Source organism: Otolemur garnettii, unplaced genomic scaffold, assembly GCF_000181295.1.
Source record: "Otolemur garnettii isolate 467f Iridium unplaced genomic scaffold, OtoGar3 scaffold00136, whole genome shotgun sequence".
Classification (NCBI taxonomy): domain Eukaryota; kingdom Metazoa; phylum Chordata; class Mammalia; order Primates; family Galagidae; genus Otolemur; species Otolemur garnettii.
In genome coordinates this window covers 4,598,463-4,605,933 of record NW_003852531.1, presented here as the reverse complement: position 1 = coordinate 4,605,933, position 7,471 = coordinate 4,598,463, and the positions used below count along the sequence as shown (strand labels likewise).

Sequence of the window (7,471 nt, the reverse complement as noted above, 5' to 3'; positions counted from 1 at the left end):
GCACTCTATTTTGAAGCATTAGAATTTACCAGTTTTTACACTTAAAAGGCACAGCTAAACTCTCGAGATTTTGAAAGGTATCAATTTATATGAATAAAACTCCTCTGGAGACAATCACATCACTGACATCATGACTTTTCACATAATATAACAGAATTCACTTGGTTAGACTAACAGAGCCAACATACAGGGTGATTTAGTAGCTGGATGTGAAAGGGGCAACTGGAAAATAGGTTCACATTTTATATCCAGCTCCATCCAGGGGCCTCAAAGCACCTAAATTGATTTCCTCAACAGTTCTATAATCCCCCATCCACATCAATTAATACTTGGTCCAAAATTCTTAGTGTTACTATATTAATTCTTTGTGTGAGTTTGCAAATATAGTAGAAATAAAAAGAATTCACCCACAAGAAACATATTTTTCCATCCTTTTAGCAGTTCATCCCCAGAAGGAAGAGCCCATTCTGGAATGAACGCCTCATTTAAATTCCCGGAAAGGGAAAAATAGCCTTATCAATAATTATGAATGCATACTGCAGACAGAATAGGCATTCAGGGAGCAGCCTAAATATTTAAATTGTTCTCACTTTTGAGGTTCACATTTTAATTCCAGAGCATTTTCTGTTATATATGTTGGGAAATACTTGGGTCGCATACCAAAAGGAATTGTGATGTCTGTGGTTCAGTTTTAATTTTTCCTGGTGACGTCCTTTTCTGAAGCATTGATAGGCAATTCCTGGTTCAATGTGTTTAAACTCTGTAGAAGAAAATTTCCATTCCCAGTTGCCACACAAGTGACCCAGGTCTTTTCAAGAAGGAACAAGAAAAGGTCATTTGAAACTCAATAAACAGAAATTTCTTCCTCACTTCTCTTCTTTTTGATCTTTCTCTTCAGTTACTTCAATGCTCATTGGGATGGGGGGAGGTTCAAGGGATGTTTAGGAGAAGGTGGGTCCTGGCCCTTTTTCATTTTAAAGGGGAAGCCCTGCTTAGCCCTGGGGGCCAGCCCAACACAGAGGTGGGCAACGAGGCAGAATCAGCCAGGGTTCCCTTCTTAGGGAGAAATTTTAAAGGAGCCCAAGTGGGCATTTGCTGATGCCTCATGGGTGCAGCTGACGCTTTGCTTAGGCTGTTTTTCTGTACTTGGGAAATGACCACTTCCATGTTGCTGCAGGTCGCCTTTCCTCCCTGTCAACCAGGGAGGTCTCTGTCTCCGGAAAACACAGCTGGGAAGTGGGGGCGGGGTGGGAGTGAGCCAACAAGGGGAAGGAGAAGGAGTGGAGTGGCTGTGCTCTGGGGGGCGTCCGCTGCACCGCTGGGGCTGCGCAGACAAGTCGAGTCCCGTGGGATGGGGAGAGAGCACCTCAGTAGCGGGAGGAAGACCAGTGTGGCGGGGAGTTGCAGAGAGAGGCAGGATGTAGATACCGGAGGGAAGTTTAAAGGAACCTGCGCTTATCTATCAAGTCCCATCTCTCCACCCAGCTAGGGGCAGATGGACTCTCCCACCTGTGGTCACCAGGGCAGCAGCGCTGGCCTCACCTGTGAGCTGGTTAGGAATGCAAAATCTGCAGCCCCGCCCAGACCTGCTGAATCACGATCTGCATTTTAATGAGACCCCCGGGGATTCCCCTGCACTGAGACTTGTCAGGGGCCCACCCAGGCCCACTGGGGTCACTGTTGCTGTAACGTAGCCCCTCCAGGAAGCTCTCATTTTGTCAGAGCTCCACTACCCTTCCTCTGGAGTTACTCTGGGGAGTAAAACTGACAGAGCACTGAATAACGCAGACGTGTATTACTAACACTGAAAGAGTTGTGTGTCCACCGCGTGCAGGAGCAGACAAGCCTCCCCAGCCAGCACTAACCACTAGCACTAGCATTTCCTGTATCCTTCCTCCTCCCAAAGGCAGAAGCCTCTAGCATCACCCTGATGGTACAGAGAAATTGTAATGCCAGTAGGACAGAACTGGGCAATCACAGTGCTCCTTGTCCGGCTTTACCTAGAGCTATTCTACTGACATCATGCTGATCAGGGCAGAGTTGGGCTCTTGGTCTTCCTGTTGCTTCTGGGTAGAAGGAGGCAGAATACTTCACCTTGGATTTTAGTCCACCTCCAGTAGAAGACAGGCTATTTTCGAATGACGAAATGTAGAATTTCCCTCTGGGATGGGATTCTAGCACTTGGAAATGCTGGCTTCACAGTTGGAAGAAGGCTTGAAAACAGAAGAGGGGAGAAAAGGAGAAATCAAAGAGAAAAACAGACTTAGTCTCTATAAGCACAGTGGCTTTGCTTGTACCCCCTCCCATATAGTAAGTGCTCATTAAATAATGCCCCAAAAATGTAAACTCCCCTTTGTTGTCACTGCTTAATATTAGAGCAAGTTTTATATAGTTCTTGTGTGCTCATGCAGAGCCCCTATAGCACCGAAAACAAGAAACAAACAACTGTGATAGAAGCATCAAAATCCAAGGTGTGTGACTTCTGCTGAACTCTACACCTATCATCACTGCCTCCTGCCTTACTCATGGAAAGCGCTGTGTTTAGTAAGCAACCAGTGACTCCTGGAGCTGGTGGGACAGCTTCCCTATCATCTCCCTGGGTAACACAAAGGATTCCTAAGAAGGAATCCCAGGGGCTGATTCTTCAGGCAGCTGTGACTGGTTCTCCATGACTCCTGCCCTTCATGGAGTTTACTGCTTCCTTTTTTGTCGGGAATAACTAAAATTTCACCCAAGAATAACACCCAAAGGTATGAAATAGCTCCTGGGGCCACAAATGCAGATGCATCTAAGTTAAGCATCCCTCAAAGAGGGATTTATTCTTATTCACATTGGCATGTTATTACTGTAACTAAAAGTTGTCATTTCTTTATTTTTATCTCTTCCAATTATTTTAATTACCTACTATAATAGTGCCACATACCAGAAATGTGCTAAAAACACAAGATTGGTGAACAGGATGCCATGTCTATACCAGAAATAATTTGTCAAACCCTGGACCTGAATGGGGAGAGCCCTGGCTTTCTTCAAAAACCTGGCACCAACGGGAGTGGGGTCAGCAACTGCTCAGCTCAACCACTGAGAAGGACCATGAAAGATAAACGATTATAACTGAAGCCCAACTTTGTAAACACCAATCACATTCTACCTGCATAAAGAAAGGGATCTGTGAGCCAAATTCATTTTATCTTGACACCCCCTGGAGGGCAGGAGGCTTCCTTCTTCTATGAAGCCAGGTGCAGGGACCACGCTGGGAAGTCACTACCTGTGCTTGTCATGAAATCACAGGCATTCCTGTATTTCTTCTCTTCCTCCCTCAAGTCAAGATAGAGCAGAGTCCATCCTCTGATACCAGTAAGACAAAATAATACTTGTTTATTTTTCAGAACTCAAACCCTTCATGAGTTTGGATAGTATATTCTCTGATCTGAGTGAATATTTATACAAGTCATTTTGCCAAAGTTTCCTTAACATAACACATAACTATTCATATGACACTTTTCACCATAAAATAATAAGAGTATAATAATAAAAATAATAATGATATAAAATGATACAACCATACTGCCAAAAAAAAAATGTGGTTTGAAGATCTACTACCCAAACACAAGCAAGGTTATCGCATCATATTTACTTAATTCCATTTTATTTCATCACTTATCTTTTATTTATGTCTCATCTTTTCCAGGGGACCTTGCAGAGAAGTAGACTGTGTGCAGGTGCCCAGCTCATTAAACTCAAAATGCTGCTGCATCTGGTCCCCCTTTTTCTCAGCACTCTCCTGTGCTTTTGCAGGTGACTGAGACACACTCAGTCCTTCTTCCTTCTTTTACATACATGTCCTTTGACAAGGTGTTCTGAGCTAATTGCCTTTTCAGTTGTCCTCTCCATAGACAACTGTTTTGACCATCAACTATAAAAGCCAGCATGAGAGCCTTCGAAGGTGTGTTTAAAGCCTAGCGGACAGATTTTGATGGTCTGATCTTATAAAATAAATTTCAGAAATCACCACCTACCTGAAGTGTAAAGTGTTGATTACAACCTTTCACACGTGCTATGCCTTCTCTTCATGGGGACTAAGGATTCGCAAACAGAATTGCACCTGTGAATAAGGGGTGAGGGGGGGCATCTGACTTTTACTGACTAAAAGTCTTATTTGAACTTAAAGATGTGTATTTACCCAAGACTGTGTTGTCGCCTTATTATCTCCTCTGCCCCATGTCTGCCTCCTAATGCTCTGTGCCTGCTGGGAAACTCTGGGCAAAGCCTCTCCTGGATATCCATTCATTCTCTGAAGGGCTGTAGGCATTGGAATATTGATCAGCTGAATGGGACTTTTATTATTTTATGCTTTGGGGATACTTCCTCACTTAGGAAAGTTGAGATCGCTTTGTTAATGTCCGCTCGGCGCAGGCTAGCTTCATTTGACAGAGAGAGCTGCAGGAGAGGTTTTACTAGGGGACCCAGGACATCCCAACCAAGCCAAGGCCTAGAAGACCTGAGGTCTTCTTCTAGGAGGAAGTCATAAGCCCCTTTTGCCGCCAGGAGTGATACCAGCGAGCTAACCTCAAGCAGTCCCCGGTCAGACAGCAGCTTCACTGCAGAAACCCGTGGGACTTAGCAGAAAGGAGAGCGCGCGGGGCAGATGGGCAAAGGAGAGCTCCGCGGGCCTCTTGGCTTTGGCGAAGTTTAAACTAAAGGGGTGGGGGTGTTGGTGGAAACATCTGTTGGCAGACCGAGTTCTCCGGGAACTTGTTCCTGGAGAGACAACTCAGGGAGCAATTTAACACCATTCAACATTCAAGCCCCAGGTTTTCGTGCCAGAACTACCAACTATTAGAAACCAGAGCTCCGGAAAGGACTGGGCTCAGGGGTGGAGGAGGTTAGTGCCTTCCAAGGTGTTCAAGCATGGGGAAAGAAAGGAGCTGTCTGAACCTTCCCGCTTTCTTCGCTGCCGTTGGCGCCCTGCTCCCCGCTGCTCAAAGCAAGCTGCACCCCCTGCTCACCTTCCCCAGGCATCCGCACACTACCCCAGAGCTCGGAGCCTCTCCAGGGGGCAGGAGACCAGTTGGTTTGCGCAGAACTTGGGGCGCCATAGAATGCCAAGTCCCGGAGGCGTTTTCAGAGCGAAGAGAGGAGGGCAGGAGGAGTCGGGGTGCCGGGGTAGCGGCGTCGGAAGCGCGGGGCGAGCGAGGGCTCCCCGGGGTCAGCGGCCGGCAGGAGGCGCCCCGGCCCCGTGGAAGCCAGTGCCCAGAGCTCCCGGAGTTTGAAGGTGTGCTCAAAGCCTAGCAGCTTTTGATGGTCTGCTCTTCTAAAATGAATTTCAGAAATAACTCACCTAGAGGGTAAAGTGTTGATTCCAACCTTTCACACGTGATATGCCTTCTCTTCATGGAGACTGAGGCAACAGACTGGGCATGGCAGGGGACTCTCAGGGAGCTCTCAGGGTGTGCTACTTGCGAGGGGAGCGCCCCTCGTCCCGTGCACCTCCTCTCCCAGCCCCTGCTCCCTGTTTTGGGTCCTGGAATAATTTCTAGGATCGCATTTTCAACCAGGAGCAAAACCAGGAAAGCGCATGAGTAGACACGCACGTAAGCTCGCATACAAGACACCACGCACAGACGAGGGAGACCAGAAATTCCTTGAGGTTTTCAAACCATTCACACCAGAAAACTGCCTGTTTGTTGTTGTTTTTGAGAGTCAGTCTGTTTTGATATTTCTTTTCTACTGAATGGAAGAAGTGCTGGGTGGGAAGGAAGAAGGAGTCGATGATGTATTGGGGGGTCTGTGTGTCTGCCCTGCCTGTGAAGACGACTCCTATTTTGAGTTCCAGTGTGTACCCCTCTTTACCAAGCCCTCTAAAGAGCCGTGAAGTTGTTCCTACCCATGCTCTGGGGGGGCCCAGTGGGAAAAACTGGGATGTGGCTGCTCAGACTCTCCTGCGCACGCTTCCGGTTCGCAGCGCGGGCTTGACACCCCATCACGGCCCTCCCCGACAACTCAGCGTCTGGGCTGAGCGCGCCCAGCTTCCCAAGAGGCCAAGACCTTGACTTTGGGGGACCTCGGGCTGGCATTTGCCCAGCGTAGCCGGCTCATGAGTGCGCAAGCTATGAAGTGTCCGAAACATTCGCGTTCAGCAGCAGAGGTTGCCTCCCACGGCTTCTTCTGTTCAAAACCCTGTAGACCCCAGAGGACAGGGGCTGGGGGAGGTAGTTCCCCTGCATCTTCCGGCTTGTCTTCCAGCCTGACCCTTACCGGGCCTTCTGCTTACAATGCTCAGCTCTGTGCCTGCCACCATCACCCCCATTCTAGACAGGTGGGCCAGAGACCCACTATTTCTTTTCCTTTCCCCTTCCCCCATCTCTGGGAAGCTCCTTTTTTGAGATCCAGTACAGGGCTGGATCCCCACGATCCACCAGGTTTTCAGTACCAAAAAAGAGCTTCCATATCCAAACACCGGTAACATCCCCCTCAGCCTATCCACTGAGGTATTGGTGGCTGCAATGTATGAACCCAAGAGCTGAGGGGTTCAAAGAAATACAAGGCTGCTGGTGATAATTCTTACCAGCCAGCCCCTTTGGAAGTCAGAGAGCGCGGAGACCCTCCTGAGGTCAGTTCCACAGCCCGGTATTGACTCCTCCACTCCTCTCTCCCTCCCCGTGCCTGCCCCCGCCCTGTTTGTTTTAGTTACGAAATGCTGTTGGGCACCTTGGTTGTGACTGAAAAGTAACCTTGAAACACGCCGGCCTGAATGTCAGAGACAAATCGCAGCCTCCTAACCTTAGGCTGCAGCTAACGGGGCTGCGAGCGCCCCGCCGCCCCACCGAGAGTCGCGGGCGGCTGGGCTCCAAGGAGGCCCAAAGCCGAGGCGGCGGCACCCGGCGCCCGGTGCCTTCCGGGGCGCGCCAGATCTTAACTGTAACTGGGAGGGGCCTCCCAGGACAGCGGCGGGCGAGTTAAAGGTGTGTACACAGTTTTTCTAAATACGACGGCGCTTTGCAAATTGGCTCTGTCACTGGCTTGTTGTTTTGACAGGGAATGTGCACCGACAGCAAAGAAACTCGGGAGAGATCAATCCGGCTTTATTAAGGTTCTGCCGGGCACAGAGGCCAGACGTGCCCTCCGACAGCAGCACGCGGCGCCCAGCGCTATGGGAGTGGGCAGGGGCCAGAGCCCGGAGCTGCTCCTGAGCGTGGCCTCCTCCCAGGTCCCTCTTTCCACAGGGAACTCCCTGTGGACCCGGAGGAAAGGGGGCTTCACCCAGGGCGCCCGAGCGCCCTCTAGCCCGAGGGCCGCCTGGGAGTGCGGGGCGCAGCGGCGGCGGAGGGAGGGCGCAGAGGGGCAGGTGCGGGGCGCCGGCCGGGGCTCCTTCTCACCTAGGTGTGAGCTGATTATTCAAATGGGCTACCCGGGGTCTGGGGATTGGAGGCCCGCGCCAGCGCGCCGCGCTATATCACCAGCTGCCCACGTC

The 7,471-nt window shown here is 49.8% G+C and overlaps 1 protein-coding gene across 1 annotated transcript in view; it reads left to right on the top strand.

Moving 5' to 3' along the window:
* Positions 1 to 6,759: 6,759 nt before the first annotated feature.
* The window catches only part of FOXA2 (forkhead box A2), a 4,132-nt gene continuing 3,420 nt past the window's right edge, over positions 6,760 to 7,471 (top strand). The window contains exon 1 of the mRNA XM_023518380.1: positions 6,760 to 6,962. The gene's annotated coding sequence lies outside the window, so the exon portion shown is untranslated. The remainder of the gene's footprint in view (positions 6,963 to 7,471) is intronic.